This window comes from Equus asinus, chromosome 2, assembly GCF_041296235.1.
Source record: "Equus asinus isolate D_3611 breed Donkey chromosome 2, EquAss-T2T_v2, whole genome shotgun sequence".
NCBI classification, from domain to species: Eukaryota; Metazoa; Chordata; class Mammalia; order Perissodactyla; family Equidae; genus Equus; species Equus asinus.
In genome coordinates, this window is record NC_091791.1 from 135,405,077 (window position 1) to 135,426,450 (window position 21,374).

The 21,374-nt window shown below is 37.3% G+C and overlaps 1 protein-coding gene across 16 annotated transcripts in view; it reads left to right on the forward strand.

The window, feature by feature from the left end:
- HERC1 (HECT and RLD domain containing E3 ubiquitin protein ligase family member 1) overlaps nucleotides 1-21,374 on the forward strand; it is a 203,903-nt gene that overhangs the window by 8,752 nt on the left and 173,777 nt on the right. The window contains exon 1 of one of the 16 annotated variants that reach the window (XM_070500330.1): nucleotides 6,127-6,223. The exons of the other annotated variants lie outside the window; for them this stretch is intronic. The gene's annotated coding sequence lies outside the window, so the exon portion shown is untranslated. Of the gene's footprint in view, nucleotides 1-6,126; nucleotides 6,224-21,374 lie in introns of those variants that run through there. 16 annotated transcript variants of the gene reach the window in all.

Genomic DNA, 21,374 nt, shown 5'->3' on the forward strand with positions numbered 1-21,374 from the left:
CTTCCTTTTTTCTATTTAATACTTTAAAATTACTTCCTTTTACAATTAAAATAATAGCCAAATTCGCAGCCATTGCCTACAAGGTCCTCTGTGATGCAGTTAGTCCTTGCTTACCTCTTTCTGTTCATTCCAATTCTGCTATACTGAACATCCCTATATTCTTTGGTCGTGCCATGTGCATTCCAGGGCTCAATGTTTGTTCTTGCTCTGCTGGGAGTGCTCTTCCTTCAGATCTCTGCACTGCTTGCTCCCTCACACCGTTGAGGTGCCTGCTTAAAGAGGGGTTCTCAGAGTCTCTCTCTTTAGAAAGATCTTCAGTGATCACACTATAGAAAATAGCGATCACCTCCCCCTCTTCTTTTTGTCTCTTTTGCTTTATTTTTTATAACACTTATGCTTCCTGAAATTTAATGAGTTATTTGTCTATTTGTTTATTTTTCTTCCTTACTGAAAGTAAACTTCATGAGAGCAGGAATCTTATATGTCTTGTTCATTCCAGTGCCTAGAAAAGTCCCTGGCACATAGTAAGTCAGGGATGCAGCTCTAGGAAGTTGTCTTTGGAGTAAAATTGTCTTTAAATTAGATTAAATGATTTTACTTTTTTTAAGGTTTTAAGCCAAAGGAGAACTATTAAGCCAAAGGAGAACTATTTAGAAAGTATAAATAGTTTCTTAACTTTTAAGAAACAACGCTGTGAATTTTTTGCATTGGGTGCTCACATATGAAGTGTTAAGATTTAGGATTTATGACGTTATCAAGAGCATATAGTTGTGCATAGGATGTGCTAAGTAATATGTAAAAGATAAGCTTGGAGTTTAGCTCTTGTGCTTGTTGCAGTGTTTAACATACTCTATGGTTATCCTCTATTTATAATGGTAGTGATGTTAATAGTCATAATTTCTCTTGCTCTGGGAAGGTATTTTTTTTTTCACTCTAAACTTGATTTAAAGTCTCTATTGATTTTGATTTTGGGGGGAATACACTGTTGTCCAAGCTGTTTTAAAATTTAATATAGTAGCATTTATAGATGCCCTTTTAATTTTTGCCTGTTTTAAGACCGTTCCTGTTAGTCACTGTACCATAAAATTGTCTGGAGAATTTTACGTGATAGAATTCAAGTAAGTAGCTTTGCTAACTGATAGTATTAGAAATATAGGATAAACTAATCTAGAACTGGGAAGATTATATTATCTATGTGTTAATATAATTTAAAAGTGTGTGGGGGCCAGTATCTTTATTATGTCATCATTGATCTTTCTTATAAAACCACGTATTCAGTCACGTATAATGAAATTTTGTCAATAATGTCACAGTTTCTGCTGTCTCAAAATTGCTCATTCTTTTGAAAGGAAGGAATGATGGGAAGATTTATGTGATTTAGTGAAGGTGGTGTGATGGAGTAGACAGCTGCACATAGAAAGGATAACGTTTATTAAGCATTTACCTTGCACCAGGCACTATTCTAAGCACTTTGATTTGTTATTTAAACCACATTCAATCTGGTGGTTCTGTTAATTATTTAAACCACGTTTAACCCATTTATTTTGTAGATAAGGCAAGTGAAGCACAGAGAGGTTAAATAATTTACCCAAGATCACAGTAAGTGGTGGAGCCTGGATTAGAATTCAGAAACAAAGGAGGGTGTTGGTGGAAACTGGGGGGGGGTTGGGGGGCGTGGGCAGAGCATGGAAATGGCAAGCCCCAGTGTGATGCTTTTGGCTGATCCAATCCAAGTATTGTCATGTGGGCAGGACCATTCTTCATAGGTGTTCAGGAACTCATGGTGACAATAAGACAAATTTTAGGTGCCCCATGTTGCTTTGACTTCTTAAAGAATATTTCTAATTCTGTTCTGTCACAGAGGGGGAATAAATGTCAGAAGAGAACAGTAATTCGTATAAGGATTGGACTTTGTCATAGCAAGGTGAATATTAGTGGATCTTTATGCCCTGAAATATGAAATTTTTCTTGGTAGACCTTGAAATCCACTGATACTATGGAGCAAGTTTGGTCTGCAAACTGTCTAGAGGGCAAACAAGTAGTGAAATAATAATGATTTACATTTGTATATAGCTTTTTAGTTTACAAAGTTCTTTGGTAAACATTTTCTCAGTTGATCTTCATAACACCTATGTGAGGTAGGAAGGGTAGATATTCTGCCGTTTAACAAGCTCCCACAGAGGAGAGAGGTAGCTGCCCGAGGAATGAGCCCTTGAGTAACCGTGGTTGCTAGATCCTCTTTCATGAAGATTCTGTTCATAAAGGAAGTGGCTATTCTTTTGCAAAACTGCCAGAGATTGAGTGGTGGACTTCTGCAGTGGACTTCTGCATTGTGTGGTGTTAATGGATTTGATCTCTTAAATGAGTGAGTGGAAAGTTGCTTAATCTGAAAGCAGAAGATATTTGGCATGGTGAATAGGCAGAGATGCCCTGTTCTTAATGTTTGTTATACTGAAAGCCTAGATATTTTTAAGAAATATAATTTAGATTAAAACTGTAATTCTAATAGCAACATTGTTGTAATCTTTTTTAAACCAATATTTTAATTCTAAAACCTTTTACCAGTTAGGCTGCAATAATATTGATGCTGTTTTGATTATATTGTAGATTGGCATGGGGGGTGCTTTACTTTTTTGAAGTCAAAAAAGAAAGTTTGGTAGCTTCTGAAAAGGCTGATGTAACATATAGTAGTAGTGAAATACTGACAAAAATTTAGTATGTTCCCTGTTTCCATTATTCACTTTGAGAATAGTTTGAATTGTTTGGGTTAATTTAAATTGGTCTGAGATATTAAGAGGGACTTTTCATAACTCTTAAAGGTATGCTGTATAAGGGAATAAAGTCATGCAAATTCACAGAATCATGTCGCTTTAATTGACGATTGACAAAATGTGACTTTGTTTTTCAAAAATCTAAGAAATTGCTGAATATTTTGTGTTCTTAAATTCTTGTATCTTTCAGTTCTCAGTGTTATTTTCTTTTTCCATGGTGCTCTCTTGTAACTTCCTCTTTGTCACCACCCCCTCCCGCTTGGTCTGCCATCTGTTGGTTTGGCTCTTTATTTCAGAGTAGGAAGGCAGGAAAGGGTTTTTGTACACAGATAAAACGAGTCCTGTTTGGAGCTCAGTGAGCTGGAGTGCTTATGCAGTAAGTCTGCTGATGATAAATTCCAGAAGTACCATAGGCCCATAGGACTAGAAAGATAGCGGTGACTCTGCAATATTGTCTGCAAGTTTTTTTTCTGTGACTGTTGCTTTATTTAATAAATAAAAATTAAGAAATAAATCTTACTTAAATTTTTACTTACTATATTTTTTCATGGAAAGCCATAAATTGGTTAAATATTGTTAACAGTCTTGTAAAAAGAGTAATTATATAGAAGAGTTTATCATATTGTTAGTGAAATTCATGTCAAATGATTTCTTGTAGTACTTTATAAATATAATTTGATCATCATAAATTTACATTCATTTATGCCTGACTGTGTATTAATCTATTATGGGAATCTGCAAAGACTATTTGCAGTTCCTAGGCAGGTAAGTCAATTCCTGGACAGTGATTTTTTGTTTTTATCTTTATATTGCAAAATATTTGGAACATATACTAATATAAAAGTAGGGAGGATAGTATAAAGAGCTCCTATGTACTCATCATTGAGCTTCAAGAATTGTAGGCAGTCTTGTTTCCTCTATATTTCCATCTACCACCACCCCACCTCCAGTCCCTGGACTTTTTTGAGCCAAATTCCAGACATGTTTAATTTGTAATTTCAGATATTTCATTCTCTAAAAGATAGAGTCTCTCTTTTTATAAAATAAGCATAATACCATTATCGTACCAAAAACAATTTATAGCAAGTACTTAATATCATCAAATATGTAATCATGTTTCATCTTTTTCTGATTGCTCCATATGTAAACTATGTAGTACACATAGTTTGCTTAAAGTGGGATCCAAATAAGGCCCATACTTTACAACTATTTGACATGTTTATTAAATCACTTTTTTTAAAGATTTTATTTTTATTTTTTTTTCCTTTTTCTCCCCAGAGCCCCCCAGTACATAGTTGTATGTTCTTAGTTGTGGGTCCTTCTAGTTGTGGCATGTGGGATGCCACCTCAGCGTGGTTCGATGAGCAGTGCCATGTCGGCGCCCAGGATTTGAACTGACGAAACACTGGGCTGCCTGCAGCGGAGCTTGCGAAGTTAACCACTTGGCCGCGGGGCCAGCCCCTATTAAATCACTTTTAATGTTTAGACTCTCTCTCCATCTTTTTTTTTTTCTTTCTTAAAATTTTTTGTTAAAAGAAGGCAGGTTGGGCCGTCCCTGTGGCGTAGTGGTTAATTTCCCGCATTCTGCTTTGGCGGCCCGGGTTTGCTGGTTCGGATCCTGGGTGCGGATGTGGCACCACTTGGCAAGCCGTGCTGTGGTAGGCATCCCACATATAAAGTAGAGGAAGATGGGCATGGATGTGAGCTCAGGGCCAGTCTTCCTCAGCAAAAAGAGGAGGATTGGCAGCGGATGTTAGCTGAGGGCTAATCTTCCTCAAAAAAAAAAAAAAAAAAAGGCAAGTTGTTTGCCCTGAGAAGTTTCCCATAGTCTCATTTTGCAGATTGCCTCTCCGTAATGTCTTGTAACATGTTCTTCTGTCTTGTGAATTTCCTGTAAATTGATAGATTTGTCGGATTTTTTTTTTTTTGGTGAGAGTAGTTCATAGGAGTGGTTTGTGTTTCTATCAGGAGGTACCTAAGGTTTTGTTCTCTCTCTCTGTGGTGATCATTGCTTGGATTTATTAATTCATCAGGGATTGCAAAATAGTGAAATTCTGTTGTTCCTTCTTCATGTGTTAGGTGGTATTCTTTTGGATAGTTCTTCAACAGTGTAAATTGTGTTTCTAGGGCATTGCATTTATGCCAGAACTGGTTCTGAGATGGTTTAGCAAGGTTCTGTGGTAGAATTCCTTTAAGGGAAGAGTGAAAGTCCTTATTATTGAAAGTTCAGAGAAAGCTTGGGAATATGGAATCACAAAACTTTGTTTAAAGGATGTTTGGCCAATAAATAGGTTGACATCCCATCATGAGATAACAGCTTGTGACCTGACGTGTGTAGTTGGTCATTGGTGTTTGTTTTTTTAGAGGTCAGTGTTTGTATTCAGAAATTTTAAAAGTTTTTTGCGCAGGGCAGCAGTTATTAGTTATTTGAGCTAGATTTCTCAGCATAAATTTTAGATCAGACCTTGTGTGTGAATCATATTTAAAAAATATTGAGTTTACATAACATAGCATATTTGTATTAAAGGTTGTCAAAAAATTGGAGCAGCAGTATTTCCCAGTGTGGCTCCTTGACAAAAGGGTTTTGGGATCAAATAAACTTGGTAAACAATGTGTACTTTATTCTCTCTTGGAGTGTAATAGTACATATTAATGTGTAAAAGACCTACAGTAAAGAAACTTGTTTAATATTAACTCAGCATTTTCCAAATTTATTTGATCCCTGAACCTTTTTTCCCCTCCACATCATCTTGAAGAACTAGTGGAACATTTTCTAGAGGAAAAAAATTTGGAATATGGTGGATTAGAGGGTTTGAACACAGAATAAAGAAGAATATCTGATGATGAAGAGTGTGTATGACTTCATTATAGTGATGTGGAGAAACTTTTGGTAGGTAAATAAGACATTTTTCAATGAGAAGAAACAAAAGGCACATAATGGTGGTTATTTTAGCCTGCAAGCATTATATTTTTAGAAAAACAGTGTCAGAAAAGGATTTCAATCATATTTAACATTTACTACACACCAGGCACTGTTTTCAGTCCTTTATATATAATTTATAATTCATTTAATCTTCACGACAACGTTATGCAGTAGACACACTGTCATTATATCAGTTTTCCAGATGAGGAAATTGAGGCAGAGACATTAAGTAAATTGTTCAAGTTTGCATTACAGAATTGGTGACATAGCAGAGGCAGGATCTGAACCTAGGCAGCCTGGCTCCAGAGTCCGTGTGCATAGCCACTGCTCTACACTGCAGGATATAGCAGATGGAGATCATGAAATATAAATTAGATTAAAAGGGGATTTAAAATCTGTTTGGAGAGAACAGACATATTTTCTTTAATTTTCAGGCAATCAGGGCCATAAGAGAAGAATGTGGAGAGCAGGCTGTGTCCTAGTGAAGATAGAAAACCTGGAGTTGCGGGAACCATTATCCGTAAAAAAGGTATACCTCCCAAAGAGATAGATTAGTTGCAGGTAGAAGGCTGAGTTAAGAGGACGGTGTTATTACCAGAATATCAGACTTAGAAGAGAATTAAAGCTCACTTAATAAGACCCCCTCATTTTATGTATGAGATCTGCGGTTACATAGGTGTGTTCAAGTGCTTGTAGTAATAATTGTAGCTCACATTAGTATACTCTTGTGTTAAAGCACTTACACATGGATTCTCATTTGGTTCCCTAAACAATCCTGAAAGGTGTAATTAGATAGGCTCCATATTTTCCACAGCAAAGCTGGTTCTTGAATTTAGATTTTCAGTATCTTAGAAGCTAAAGTTCTCTGCACTGTATCACATTGCCTCAGTTCTTAATGAATAACATATATTAAAGAAGAGTAGTGCTTGCTTTTGAAATGCGATGAGGATTTGAGTCAGAAAGAAAAAAACCCTGCATTTTAACAAGTGGAAATAACTCCCTCTTAAGTGTGAAAAGTAATATATGCTAGGCTAGTAAAATAATTTTTTAGACAATATAGGGAAATATAAAGAAAAAAGTGAAAACTGTCCCACCACAAAGAGTAACCACTGTTAAATTCTAATCTGGGTCTATTTTATATAGAGAGAATTTTTTCAAAATTCTATACGTATTGTTTTATAACCTGAAATACTATATTCTTAAAAGAGACTATACCTCTTTTGCCTCTACCATAGTAAAAAAGTACCTGCAAGGGCAACAGGCATAAAATGGTAATGTCCTGGACAAACTGGGATGTATAGTCCCCTCCCCACCTCCTCTCCCCAACCCACACACACTCTAATAGCTGACCTGTTAGTAAAGTCTAGGTGAATAGATAAAAACTTATTTGAGGTTAAGTTAATTTAGGGAGTCAGTGAGTAGTATAAAGCTTTGTTGTATCATTTTCCTGTAGAATTTGGGATTATTGATTGTTTTGTAGTTTGATAGAAAAAAACTTTTTCACACTGTACTGGATTAAAAGATAAGTAACTCAGATTTCTTTAAGTAAACATTAAGAAGAATAAAGTATGGTTCTTTTGGAGCACTCTGTATATGGGCTCTTTTAGTGTATTTGTGTGTGTATGTAACTGTCTCTGATTATCATTATTATTGGAGTGGTGGGAGGGGAATGGAGCCTCTTGTGTTGGGCTGTGGAATGGATTTTTGTACTTGAAGTCAGTGCTTCAGCAAATCTTGCTTTCTGTTTTATTGACTGCATCTAGTAATTTACTTTGTTAATCGCTGTCTTTGCCCAAGCAGATTTGCAACAGTCTTATTTTAAAAGTGTTTTTGTTTTTTGAGAATTGGGTTACATTTTATTTACATCTCTCAATATTTTCTTCTAAATTGATAGTAAGGCTTATGATTTTACTTATGTTAGTTCCTTTGCCTTTCCATATAAATTTAAAAATAAGTTTGTCTGTATCTACAAAAATTCTTGCTGGGATTTTGATAGGTATTGCATTAAATCTATAGATCAGTTTGGGGGAGAAAGGACATTTTTATATTTAGTCTTCCAACCTAGGAACATGGCATCTCTCTCCATTTATTTTGATCTCCTTTGATTTCTTTCATCTGTCTTATAATTTTCAGCATATAGGTCCTGTACGTGTTTTGTTAGACTTGCATCTAGGTATTTCATTAAAAAATGTTTTAAAAGCTTTTTATCAAAGTATAATATACATTTGTAGAAGTGTACATATAGTAAATGGATAGCTTGATTAATTAGTTCCACATGGATGGACTTATTTTCAATTTCTGCTATTTTCTGTCAACCTGAGAGATTTTAAGGAGGGAGGTAGAATTCAAGATGAAGGAACAAGAAAAGCTTCCCATTTCCTCCTGAGTCAGGTCTTCATAGTGTGATTTCATTGTTTTGTTTAAAAGTGAATTCTCAAGACAGTAGACATATTCAAGATAGTTAAGCTTATTTCCAAAACAATTTGCCGTTTAGATTTTTCCTGCTGTAATTTACCTCCAGTCATGTTACAATAGAGGTTTACCTAGGTTTTTTCTGATATAGGAATGAATACTGTTTTAAAACAATGAAGATGTGGGTTGAAGATTTAAGAGATGGAAAGTTCTGCCTTCTCATTTTTGTCGAACCTAGCTGTTCCCTCACCGTTAGCTTACTTCTGTGCAGTTTGTGCTAAACACAAGCTTAAGTAAACTTGTTGTCTTATTATCTGTCTTTTATCTTCCTTCTAGGAAGGGTGGGAAACTTACTGTCTGTGTTTATGGGAGCAATATTTTTCTGCCTGCTCCTTCTAAGTAAGCCTTCTAAATCTAACTCTTGAGTTTATAGAGCTGGTATCACTGTAATTACTTAAAGGAAAATCATTACGTTGTAAGGAAATGAAACGTGATATTTGCTTGATACAGGTACTCCTGGGAATAAATGAGTTTATTACATATACTCCGTCAGGAAGGACATGGTTAAAAATGGAAAAACCATACTTATTTAACTCCTCTGTATACTTTTTTGTAAAAGATGATCATTTTTTTTTCTTTCCTCTTTACAGCACTGGGGCTCAGCTGTGTCTGATTCAGCTATTTCTGCCCTTCTCACCAAATTTTTATTTTGAAAATTTGTCAGATCTGTAGAAAAGTTGAAGAATAGTACAAAAAACACCCATATACTTTTCACCTAGTTTCACAAATTGTAACACATTACTGCAGTTTCTTTTTTTCTTTTCTTTAAATGCACACACATTTTGCTTTAAGTGAAAGTAGGTTTTAGTCACTAAGGTTGTAGTCACCCTCCCCACGTAGGTTGTAGTCATGCTGCCCACCAAGTTCTTCAGGTGTGCATCTCCTGAAAATAAGGATACTTTTATTACACCTAAGGAAAATAACTAGTTCATTATCGTCTAATATGCAGGGTCTGTATTTAAATTTTTCTAGTTGGCTCTCACATATCTTTTATAACTTTTGTGTTTTTTTTTTTTCTGATCCAGGATCCAGTTACATTCACATGATTTTTATGTCTCTTTAGTCTCTTTTAATCTAGAACAATCCCCTGCCCTTTTTTTTTAAATAACATTAACTTTATTGAAGAATCTAGGCCATTTGTCTTATATAATGTCAATGGTTTTAGTATCCATGCGAAGATTATCCTTGTTGGGATAATTTTCTTTTTTTTAATGAAAAATATTCTTAGGGAATATATGTACATGGTGAGAAACCCACATGGTACAAAGGAGGTTACAGCAAAATGTGTATCTCCCTCTTGTTCCCTATCTCCTCTTTCCTAGTTTTTCCCAAAGTTAACTGTTACCAGTTTCTTGTGAGTCCTTTCAGAGATTCTAAACCCCTCTAGTCATGCATGCGTATATATTCTCTGTTTTTCTCTTTACACAAATGGTGGAATGCTGCAGACTGTTCTACATCTGATGTTTTTTATTGTGGTAAAATATAGATAGTGTATTTATCATTTAAACCATTTGTGATGTGTACAGTTCACTGGCATTAAATGCATTCACAATGTTATATAACCATTACTACTATATACATCCAAAACTTTTTCATCATCCACAACAAAAACTCTCTTCAACGATAAAAACCATTAAACAGCAAAAATCCATTAAATAATAATTCCCTCTTCACTTTACCCCCAGCCCCTGGTAACCTCTATTTTACTTTCTCTGTGAATTTGCCTGTTCTTACTTAGTACCTCACATAGGGGGACTTATACAATATTTGTCCTTCTGTGTCAGGCTTATTTTACTAAGCATAATACTTTCAAGGTCCATCCATGTTCTAGCATGTATCAAAATTTCATTTCTTTTTATAGGTGAGTCATATTCCATTGTATATACTATATTTTGTTTATCCATTTGTCTATTGATGGACACTCGGGTTGTTTCTGCCTTTGGGCTATTGTGAATAGTGCTGCTATGAACAGTGGTGTACAAATATCTTTCCTTGCTTTCAATTCCTTTGGATATATACCTAGGAGTGGAATTGCTTGGTCTATGTCTTAATGTATTTTTAACTTAATATATCACGGTTATCATTCCAATTCAATATATTCCAGATAATTATAAATCTTTCTCATTCATTTTAGTGATTGCCGTGAATCCTGGTGTATGTGTATAATTTATTCAATTAGTTTCTTATTGGTAGACTTTAGATTATTTCCCTTTTTTCCTTTTTCTTTAATTGCTATTCTAAATAATGCTGCAATGAATAGGCTATTTCTTACTTTAAGCAATACTTTGTTTCTTGATTAAAACTGCAGTGTGGAAATGTTGATTAAGCCTAAGCTCATTAAGCATGCTTTCAGATATCCTTAAAATTCGTCTTCTCATAAGCTCAATATATTCTTGCTCTTTTATTTTAGGCCCTCATCTCTCAACTTCTGGGGTGTCTCTTGTGTCCTGGCCTTTGATTTTTTTTTAAAATGAAGAGATAAAAGAGTTACTTTGAAGTCAGTATTTGGTATTATTATGTCTCCCCACCCCCTCTGTTTTTTGTTTTTTTTAAAGATTTTATTTTATTTTTTTTTCCTTTTTTCTCCCCAAAGCCCCCCAGTACATAGTTGTATGTTCTTAGTTGTGGGTCCTTCTAGTTGTGGCATGTGGGACGCTGCCTCAGCGTGGCCTGATGAGCAATGCCGTGTCTGCACCCAGGATTTGAACCAACGAAACACTGGGCCGCCTGCAGCGGAGCGTGCGAACTTAACCACTCGGCCACGGGCCAACCTGTTTTTTTTTGATACCATTAAATCTTTCAGGTAGTCTTTTAAGTTTTATTTTTTTCTCCTCAGAATCGTATTCACGGGGCTGGCCCCGTGGCCGAGTGGTTAAGTTCGCACGCTCCGCTGCAGGCAGCCCAGTGTTTCGTTGGTTCGAATCCTGGGCGTGGACATGGAACTGCTCATCAAACCATGCTGAGGCAACGTCCCACATGCCACACTAGAAGGACCCACAACGAAGAGTATACACCTATGTACTGGGGGGCTTTGGGGAGAAAAAGGAAAAAAATAAGATCTTTAAAAAAAAATAAAAAAAAATCGTATTCACATATTGATATTCTGAGATTGTGTGAGGAGCTAGCCATAGTATTTACTTACTACATTTTTACTATTTCTCCATTCTTTATTTTAGGGAGGCTCATGAGAATGAGTTCTTTAAGTGTAAATTGGGTAATTGTTGGGAGTTCAGTGAAGATAAATTTACCAAAGATGTTATGATTGCCATGACTTAGGCATTAGATGCTAGCAAATTGATGGTTCTAAAGAAAGGAGAGGAGATTTTCTCTACAAACAGTATGTGATGAGGACCATTGGCCTCTTGTGCCTCTGGAATTTTTACTTTTGTTGAAGTCTGTTGTCTGGTTCATGGCCACTGGACAGCTCCAAATTAAGGTATCCTGCATGTGCTGACGTTTCTATTTGCATTTCAGACTGATTGTGTCTGTTTGCATAACAGGTTGTTGAACTTGACAGATTGATAACTTGCTTTACTCTTTTGTTCCCAAGGATTCTGTCATTAAAAAGTGCATCGATGTTCCAAAAACCCCAAGGTTGATAGCAGCCATTGTTTGGAATTACTGCGCTGAAAACAGAATCATTAAAAACATAGTAAATTTCCTTATGGCTAGTTATCAGAAACTTTTTGTACTAGAATATTGTAGTGATGTGATTTTGTTTATTTTTCTCAACAAGAGTTACTCTATTTCTAATGTTACACTAACTTTCATGATGGAATATAAAAGAAGAAATTTAAAATATTTCAGATTTCTTCTCTTTGGGGGATATATGGTGAACAGTTAGAGACCATACAGTACAATACCTAGCATTTATTTTTACAGTTTTCAGAGTACTTCTATGAAAGAGACATGGAAATTCCAAGATGAGAAAGATCCTTGTGGGGTAAGGTTATTAGGACAGATTTAATTGGGGGGGAAAATGGTAGCATCTGAATTAATACCTGAAGGAAGGATTTGTTAGGTAGAGTGGAAGGGATGGGCATTCTGGAGGCAGCAGCATAGGTAAAGGTGCAGGGGTAGGAGTGAACATATCCCAGCTGAGTGATGGTAAGGATTAGTAGAGATGCCTGACTAGAGCAGAGAGCTGCTGAGGAGCTTGGGCTGATTAAGATTTAGTAGTTTGGAGGGAACAGTTGATTATGAGCCTTGGGAAGCAGAGTGGGGAATTTTAAGCGTAGGGAGCTGTATCTTAGGATCCTAGCAGGAAATAAAGGGACTAGTTATAGAGGTTTGGGTAGGATTAAGGGAAGCAACAAGGGATTGTGAAGCTTCCAAGGCCTAGCAATATCAGGAAGCCATTGATACTTTTAAGCCAGAGGGAGCAAGAAGAGGATCACTGAAGCCTGAGGAGAGCTGGAGCAGTGGAAGCCAAACCAGTGGATAGGACCTGTGGTTATAGAAGAAAGTTCTGTGGTGGAGAGGGAGTCAGGGCAATGAGGACCCCAATTTCTTTTTCTTCTCATCCTTTAATTGCCTGCTAATGCCTCTCATTGGCCTAATCCAGCTGGAAAGCAGGGAAGCTTGGGCAGTGTAGTCCTAGAGGTCAGCCTCAAAGGTTACAAAGCAGAGCATAGAAAGTAGAGATTAAGTTTGTTTGGGGCTACTGGGGTCAAATAGAGAATGCCTAGCCCAGGACTTATTTTAAAGTATTTTAAGTTTGTGAGCAGAGAAATATTATACTAAAAATGCTCTTGTAGGAAGATTTGGTTTAGTGGATTTTGAGGGTCTTCTTAAAAAAAAATCTCTTCAGGGGCTGGCCCTCTGGTGTAGTAGTTTAGTTTGGCGTGCTCCACTTTGACAGCCTGGGTTCATGGGGTTCAGATCGTGGGCATGGACCTACACCACCATACAAAATAGAGGAAGATTGGCAACAGATGTTAGCTTAGGGTGGGTCTTCCTCAGCAAAAACAAAACAAATCTCTTCAGGCAAAGTTTCAACTTATAACAAAAAAGGCAGGATGCAATCTAGTATCTGATTTATCCTTATATCCCCTGTGGGCTGTATAATCTCTTTATTTCTCTGTAGACTCCTTAGATCAGAATTAATTCATCTACCATAGAGAGTTCCTGATCTCCTGCAGCAAGAAAGGTAGAGTGCCAGTGGCTTAAAGGGGCACAAGAGGGATCAGTCAGAGTACTAGCATTGAAAAGCTTAAGTTTGGTTGTAGAGTGGATGGGGCAGTGGTGATGAAGACAAATACATAAACAATAAGAAATCAGGTAGAGTATGACAAATGTTACAATATGTGTAAGCAAAAGTATTATAAGAGTTTAGAGGAGGAAGTGATCTAATCTGTATTGGTGAGTGTAGAGTGATTAAACCATAAAAGGCTTTATGGAGGAAGTGACCTTTGACATAGGCCTTTGAAGTACGGATTTTGGCAGATAAAGATTAGATAGGTGAGGACTTGTCAGTTACAGGGAATAGCATGAACAGAGGCACAGAAGTGGGAGTGTTTGGTTTGTTAAAAATTAGGATGTATTTAGGCTAGTTGTGGAAGATGAAATTAGAAGGCAAACTTGGCTCGCACAGGATGGACTTAAACCTACAACAATGGCTTGTATCCAATTTTTATGGGAAATGGAGAGCCTTTGAATTCTTTATAGATGGGCAATGATATAATTGGTTAGAACTGAGCTTTAAGAAGATTAATCTAGCAGAAGTAGATAGAATGCATTGGAATGGGGACACTTTTTGGGAGCCCATTGCAGTTTCCGAGGGGAGGTTATGAGGGCTGAAGCAGGGTGGGGTCAGTGGGAATGTTAAAAGAGGCTGGGGCATAAAGGAAAAGCCTGAGTCAAAGACTACTCTACAGTTTTGACTCTGGGAACTTGAGTGATGTATCAGAAGGAGCTGGTTTTGTAAGGGTGCAGAATGGAGGGTAGGGGAGCATTAAGAGGTAGGGAAGCTGCAAGAGATGGTGAAAGTAATTTTGGACATTGTTAATTGGGGGTAGGAAGCATTGACATGGTGATGTCCACCAGGCATTTGGAAACATAAGACTGGTGTTCTGCAGAGGTGCTGGTCAGAGGTATGGATTTGGGAGATATCTGTGTAGTGATGATGGGTTAAGCTTTAGCAATGAACAGAAATGGTTGATATAAAGGAAAAAATATTGAGAAGAAAAAGACAGAGGTCTGCAAATTATTTTGTTGTTTTGTTTGTTTTTGGTCAGTTTTGAGGTATAATTAACATGCAATAAAACTCACCATTTTAAGTGAACAATTTGACAGATTTTGACAAATGTATATAGTCATGTAGCTACTGCAACAATCATGGTATAGTCCATTTTCATCATCCCCAGAAAGTTCCCCTGTACTTCTTTGCAGTTAATCGGCTCCCCCTATTCCCTAGCTACTGGCAACCACTAATCTACTTTCTATCATGATAGTTTTGCTGCTTCTAGAATTTTATATGTAGACGCGTGATCATGTAGTCTTTGTGTCTGGCTTCTTTCATTTAGCATAATGCTTTTGAGATTCATCCATGTTGTTGCTTGTATCAGTTCTTTTTTATTACTGGGTAGTATGCCATTGTCATGTACTACAACTTGTCTATCCATTCATGGATTGATGGACATTTGAGTTTCCAATTTTCAGCTATTATAAATAAAGCTACTGTGACATTCGTGTGCAAGTTTTTATGTGGTCATGTGTTTTCATTTTTATGGGCAAACACCTAAGGAATGGAATTGCTGCATGTGTAGTAAGTGCAGTATATGTTTCGTTTTAGAGTAAGCTACCCAACAGTTTTCCATTTATGAGAGCTTGAATTGCTTCACATGCTCATCAATACTCGGTATTGCCTGTTCTTGAAATTTAGCCATTTTAGTGGGTTTGTAATAGTATCTCATAGTTTTAATTTGCATTCCTCTAATGACTAATGTTGTTGAGCATCTTCTAATATGCTTATTTGACCATTTATATATTTTTGGTGAAATGTCTGTTCAAATATTTTGCCCATTTAAAAAAATTGTGTTTTCTTATTACTGAGTTGTAAAGGTTCTTTTTATTTATTCTTGATACAAGTCCTTTGTTAGATATATGTTTTACAAATAGTTTCTTTAAGTCTGGGGCATGCCTTTTCATTTTCCTAACAGTATTTTTTGAAGAGCAAAAGTATTTAATTTTGTTAAAGTTTAATGTATCAAGTGTTTGAGTTCTACTTAAGAAGTCTTTACTTAATCCAGGGTTGTAAAGATTTTTTCCTGTGTTTTCTTCTAGAGATTGTTATAGTCTTCGTTCTATCATTTAGGTCTAAGAACCAGTTTGAGTTGATTTTTGTATGTGGTGTGAAATTAGGATCGAAGTTCATTTTTTTCATATGTATATCCATTTGTTCCAGCACACTTTGTTGAAGATTATCCTTTCCCCATTAAACTGCCTTGGCACCTTAGTTACAAATCAGTTGGCCATAGGGGCCAGCCTGGTGGTACAGTGGTTAAGTTCGCACATTCTGCTTCTGTGGCCCGGGGTTCGCTGGTTCTGATCCCAGGTGTGGACATGGCACTGCTTGTCAATCCATGCTGTGGCAGTCATCCCACATATAAAGTAGAGGAGGATGGGCACGGTGTTAGCTCAGGGCCAGTCTTCCTCAGCAAAAAGAGGACGATTGGCGGCAGATGTTAGCTCAGGGCTAATCTTCCTCAAAAAAAAAAAAAAAATTAGTTGGCCATATGTATGTGTGGGTCTGTTTCTGGACTTCCCGTTTCTGTTCTGTCGGTCTGTCTTTATGCCAATACATGTCTTGATTACTGTAGCTTTTTAATAAGTCTTAAAGTCAGATAATGGAAATTCTTCAGCTTTGTTCTCTGTCAAAATTATTTTGCTATTCTTAGTCCTTTGCATTTCTGTCTTGCAAATTTGTGATAAGGACTATGAAAAGTGTTTTGTTTTTGTTATTTGATTGGGATCATTTAATGATCTTGAGAGAGTGGCTAGGAGGAGTGGATTTTATCATAGCAACAGAACTTTAAGAAGGAACTGAATTGGCAGTTGAGCCATTGAAACCTTCTGAGGTTTTTAGTGTTTAAAAATTGAGTGATATAGAACATGTGAAACCACCATGATAGAGATAAGAAGCAGTACGATTTAGTTGTTAAGAGGATGGATGTCAGTCTGCTCTGGTTTGAATCCTTACTCTATCACTTACTGGCGCTGTGACCTTGGGTAAACTATTTAGCCTCTCTTTGCCTCCATTTCCATTCCTGGCAAATGGGAATAATAAGAGTACCTATTTCATAGTGTTATTCTGAGATTAAATAAGATAATACATGTAATGGGTTTAGCACAGTGCCTTCCATATATAAAGTGCTCAGTGAATGTTAGCTGCTTTTGTTGTTCTGTTCACCTAGAGAATGTTAGAAAGCTTCAAAATTTGTTATATTGACTTGTATCAACTATTAAGTCTACCCTTGTGTTCAAATCCTTCAGCTTCCGTCATTTATTTCAGTTTTGGAAAGAGAGTGGTAGTGCTGTTTGTTTTATTTTCCAGTCCTTTGGTAGTTTTTCCAGCCTCGCTTTTCACTGATGAATTTGGTAATGGACACATATACTTAAATTTGGATTTGTGTATTGGACCGTGAGTGGCAAAAAGAACAATTGGCCTTTAGTGGTATAAATCATTACTATAAATTAAAACAAAACAAAACAACTGCAGTGTTTTTTTTTCTTTGCCAGTATTTAGCTGATTCATCAGAATTGTGAATTGGTGCTTCTTGAATACAAGTGAAAACCCATTAGTTTGATTCGATTTTGTCTATAGTTCTTTACTTGCTGAATAAGCATGTCTGCTTCCTGGTTTATTTGACTAGTTCTTGTTATTGATGTGGCAACACAATTTGCCAGCAAACTCAGCAAGTCTTTTCCTTTTCTAAATGTACTCACTTTCTAAATAGGGATGATAAAAAAAGCTTTTTCCTTTTTATCAGCTGTTTAATTTTGTGCAGCTAAACATTGATAATTTGTATGGTTTAATGAGTAAGAGTACCAAAATCAGTCAGTCAGCCTAACGAAGCCCCCGGAAGGGAAGTATTTGGGACAGGGGTGGGGAGAGCTGGATCATAGTTGGCACTTAATTTTCAGTTGCAGAACTCTGCAAATGGGCTGTCCCTCCTGCACTTCCAGAAATGCTCCAATAAGTATCCTTATTCACGTCTTTCTTTTATGAATCTCTAAATTCATAAATCCAGAGCTTTATAAATTTATTTGTGGATGTGAGCATATGAGAGGGATGGGGTGAATGATAAGTTCAGTTTTAAACACGTTGAATTTAAGATTCCTTTGAGACATCTAAGTTGGTTTATCTTGTTAGCAGTGAATACTCACTGGAGTTCAGGAGAGAGAAATTTGGACTGGACTCATTACCTTATGAGAGTTGGGTGAAAGCCTTGGGAGTAGCTGAAAATACTCCAGAAATGTATGGACAGTGAGAGAAGGAGACAGAAATGAATGAAGACAGAATCCAGGAGGTCTGTCCACTGTGGTACCATCACACTTGGAATCATTTCTTTTAAAGTGCTTCTACTATGTCACTTCAGACTAAAATAATACATATCTGGGTTTAAATTAGATTATATGTAAATAATGAACTATATAGACCCAGATTACTCAGCTCAATTCAGCAAATATTTATTGAGGTCCCTGTATGTGCTTTACTTTTGCAAAGCACTGGGTATATAAGCAAAATTGACACTTGTCTTTGCCCTCATGGCCTTTATAGAGTAGTATGAGAGGACACTAAACAAATAATCACACAAATAGTACATAACTGCAAACTATGCAAAATGCTGTGAAGGTAAAGTACTGGGTGCTGTGTGAGCATTTTAATAGAGGGACCTGACCTCATGGGTGCAGTCGGGGATAACTTCCCTGAGGAAGTGACATTTAATTCAACTAGTAATCTTTGAGTACCTAATATGTCCCTGGTACTGGGCTGTTTAAACTGAGCTCTTGTGACTAGTTATTAGCCGAGTGAAAGAGGATAAGTTGGAAAAGGCAGGCTCCAAGTAGAGGGAACTGCATGTGCAAAGGTCCTGCAATAGAAAGGAGCATGGTGCCTTCCAGGAATTAAACATCTCAGGTGTAGTTATAGAAGGGAAAACAAGGAGAGAGGTCAGTTCTTGGCCTTCCTGGCCATAGGAAAGATTTTGTTCTTTAGAGTAAAATTATTGAAAAGATTCTCAAAGTTTTTTTTAACTTTTGTTCCCTTTTAAATAGAGTTTATTAACTTTTTATTATAGAAAAATGTTAAACATATACACAAATGGGGAGAATATTTTCCAACATCCAGTGTGTCAACAATTATCAACTCATGGTCACTTTTATTTCATTTATACTTTGTGCATTGTTTTCACTCACAACGCATCTGTCGCCAAATGTGTGGGGTTTTTTCTCACACCGACCAATTCTCCAACTCTCCAGACACTAACAAGGTGTTCTCCAATTTAACTCAGTTCTGACACTTAACTACCCGGAATTAGCACAGACCCTGCAGGTTAAGGGCTCAGTCCCACAGAACTGCCCCCACTTCAGATGCCAGTTGCAATTCCCAGGTTGCCGCCTGTACTTTAGACCAACCAGCTTTAAGTTGTTTGTTCTCAATATCCTCTCATCAGGTTTGATAATTTGCTAGAAAGGCTCACAAAACTCAAGGAAACACTTTACTTGCATTTGCCAATTTATTATAAAGGATACGACTCAGGAACAGCCAAGTGGAAGAGATGCATAGGGCATGGTGTTTGAAGGGGTTGGAGATGGGGTGGCAGGAGGTTGGTGCACAGAGCTTCATGCCCTCCTGGGGCACATTGGAAGCTCTCCAAACCCTGTCGTTTAGAGGTTTTCATGGAGGTTTCATTACTTTAGCATGATTGATTAAAGCATTGGCCATTGGTGATTTAACTCAAGCTCCATCCTTTCTCCCCTCCTGAGAGGTAGGGGTTGGGAGGCTGAAAGTTCCAACTCTCTCATCATGCCTTGGTGTTTCTGGAGACCTGCTCCCATCCTGAAGCTCTCTAGGGGCCCCAGCCACCAGTCATCTTGTTAGCATACAGAAGATACTCTTACCACTTCGGTGATTCCAAGGGTTTTAGGAGCTGTGTGTCTGAACCAGACGAAGACCAAATATCTATTTCTCATCCTACTACATGTTCCCATCCACTTTCCTTGCCTTTTGTATCTCAGATGCAGGCAGTCATTTAGGAGATTATTTTGGTGGTCCAGATGAGAGATGTTTTGATTATAGCTTGGACGAGGGTTATGACAGTGAAAATGGAGATATATGGATAGATTTGAGAGCTGTTTAGGGGGTGATAGACCTGTGCGAAAGTATGCATACTGTGATATGTGAAAATTCCAAGATGAAAAAGGGTAAATCTTGCATACAGTAGGAGAAACAGACCAACCATGAAGTAGCATGGATTAGCTGGTGTTATGGGAAAAGGTGGGGCATTCTTAAGGTTTCAACCCAACAAACTTTGTTGACTACAGTACTACATTGCTAATTCTCTTTGATAAATTCTTTCCTAAGCTGGGGATGACCACCTCCTCCTGAAACCTCCTACTTCTTTGTATTACTTGCATAATTTGCTTCTTGCCTCTTAAGGCCTACTCCCAGGCTAAGGGTGAGCAGTTTCTTTGTCCTTTTAATTACTGTGAAGTTGACTTTTTACCTTTCTGGGCCATAGGTCTGTACCTTGGTTTCACAGCATCTTCCTCCCCCACGCAGTGGGCCTTTTATTTAAAAAAAAATTGTGTGTGTGGTTAAATCCATTATAACATGAAATTTATCATCTTAAACATTTTGGTTTTTTTACCATTTACCTTAGCCATTTACCTTCTTAGCATTTTTAAGCGTACAGTTTAGTGATAGTAAATAGGTTCATAATGTTGTACAACCTTCACCATCATTCGTCTCCATAACTCTATTTTTCTTGTAAAACTGAAACTATTACCAATAAGCAATAACTCTCCATCTCTCCCTCCACGAAGCCCCTGGCAGCCACCATTCTACTTTCTGTCTCTATAATTTTGACTATTCCAGGTACCTCATATGAGTGGAATCATGCTGTTACTGAGAGAAGGCTCACTGCCCAATGCGTATAGAAGCCAATACTGTAGCGCTGGCTTTTTTTTTTTTTAAAGATTGGCAACTGAGCTAGCATCTGTTGCCAGTCTTCTTCTTCTCCTTCTTCTCCTGCTCCTTCTCCTCCTCCTCGCCCCCCAATACATAGTTGTATATTCTAGTTGTAGGTGCTTCTGGTTGTGCTATGTGGGATGCTGCCTCAGTGTGGCTTGATGAGCAGTGCTATGTCCGTGCCCAGGATCCGAACTGGCAAAACATTGGGCTGCTGAAGTGAGCGCACAAACTTAACTACTCAGCCACGGGGCTGCCCCGAGCACCAGCTTTTGAGAAAAGAAAGAGCTTTATTGCATGGCTGATCAGCAAGGGGACAAGAAGCAAGGCTCAAATCTGTCTCCCTGACCTGAAGGAGGGGACAGACTTTGAAGGATTTGGGAGTGGAAGTGTTTATACAAAATGCTAACTTACGGGAATGTGATTGGAGGGTGGGAGTGTAACAGTCTTAAAAGCCCAATATGTTACAAATCAAGAGACCCCTAGCTTGTATTAGGTTCCCTGTTCCACTTTCTCTTTACATTGAGTTCTCTAGTTGGGGAACTTTTGGTTCCTAGACAGCTCGAGGCCATCTAATGACAAAGTTTCCATCCTTTGGGCATGCTCCAGCTACATGACTTGAAGTTTTTGCTTGTTACCCCTGCAAAAAAACTTGATACAACATTGTTATTGATATAATAGGATATAAGAGGGCAGAATCAATTGGCCTGTGATGGTTACAATGCAGTATTTGTCTTTTTGTGATTGGTTTATTGGTTTATTTCACTTAGTATAATGTCCTCAGGGTTCATCCATGTTGTAGTATGTGTCAGAATTTCTTCCCTTTTTGAGGCTGAAAAGTATTCCATTGTGTGTATATACCACATTTTCTTATCCATTCGTCCATTGGTGGACATTTGGGTTGCTTCTACCTTTTAGCTATGGTGAATCATGCTGCTTTGAACATGTGTGTACAAATATCTCTTCAAGAACTTTCTTTCAGTTCTTCTGGGTATATACTGAGAAATGGAATTCC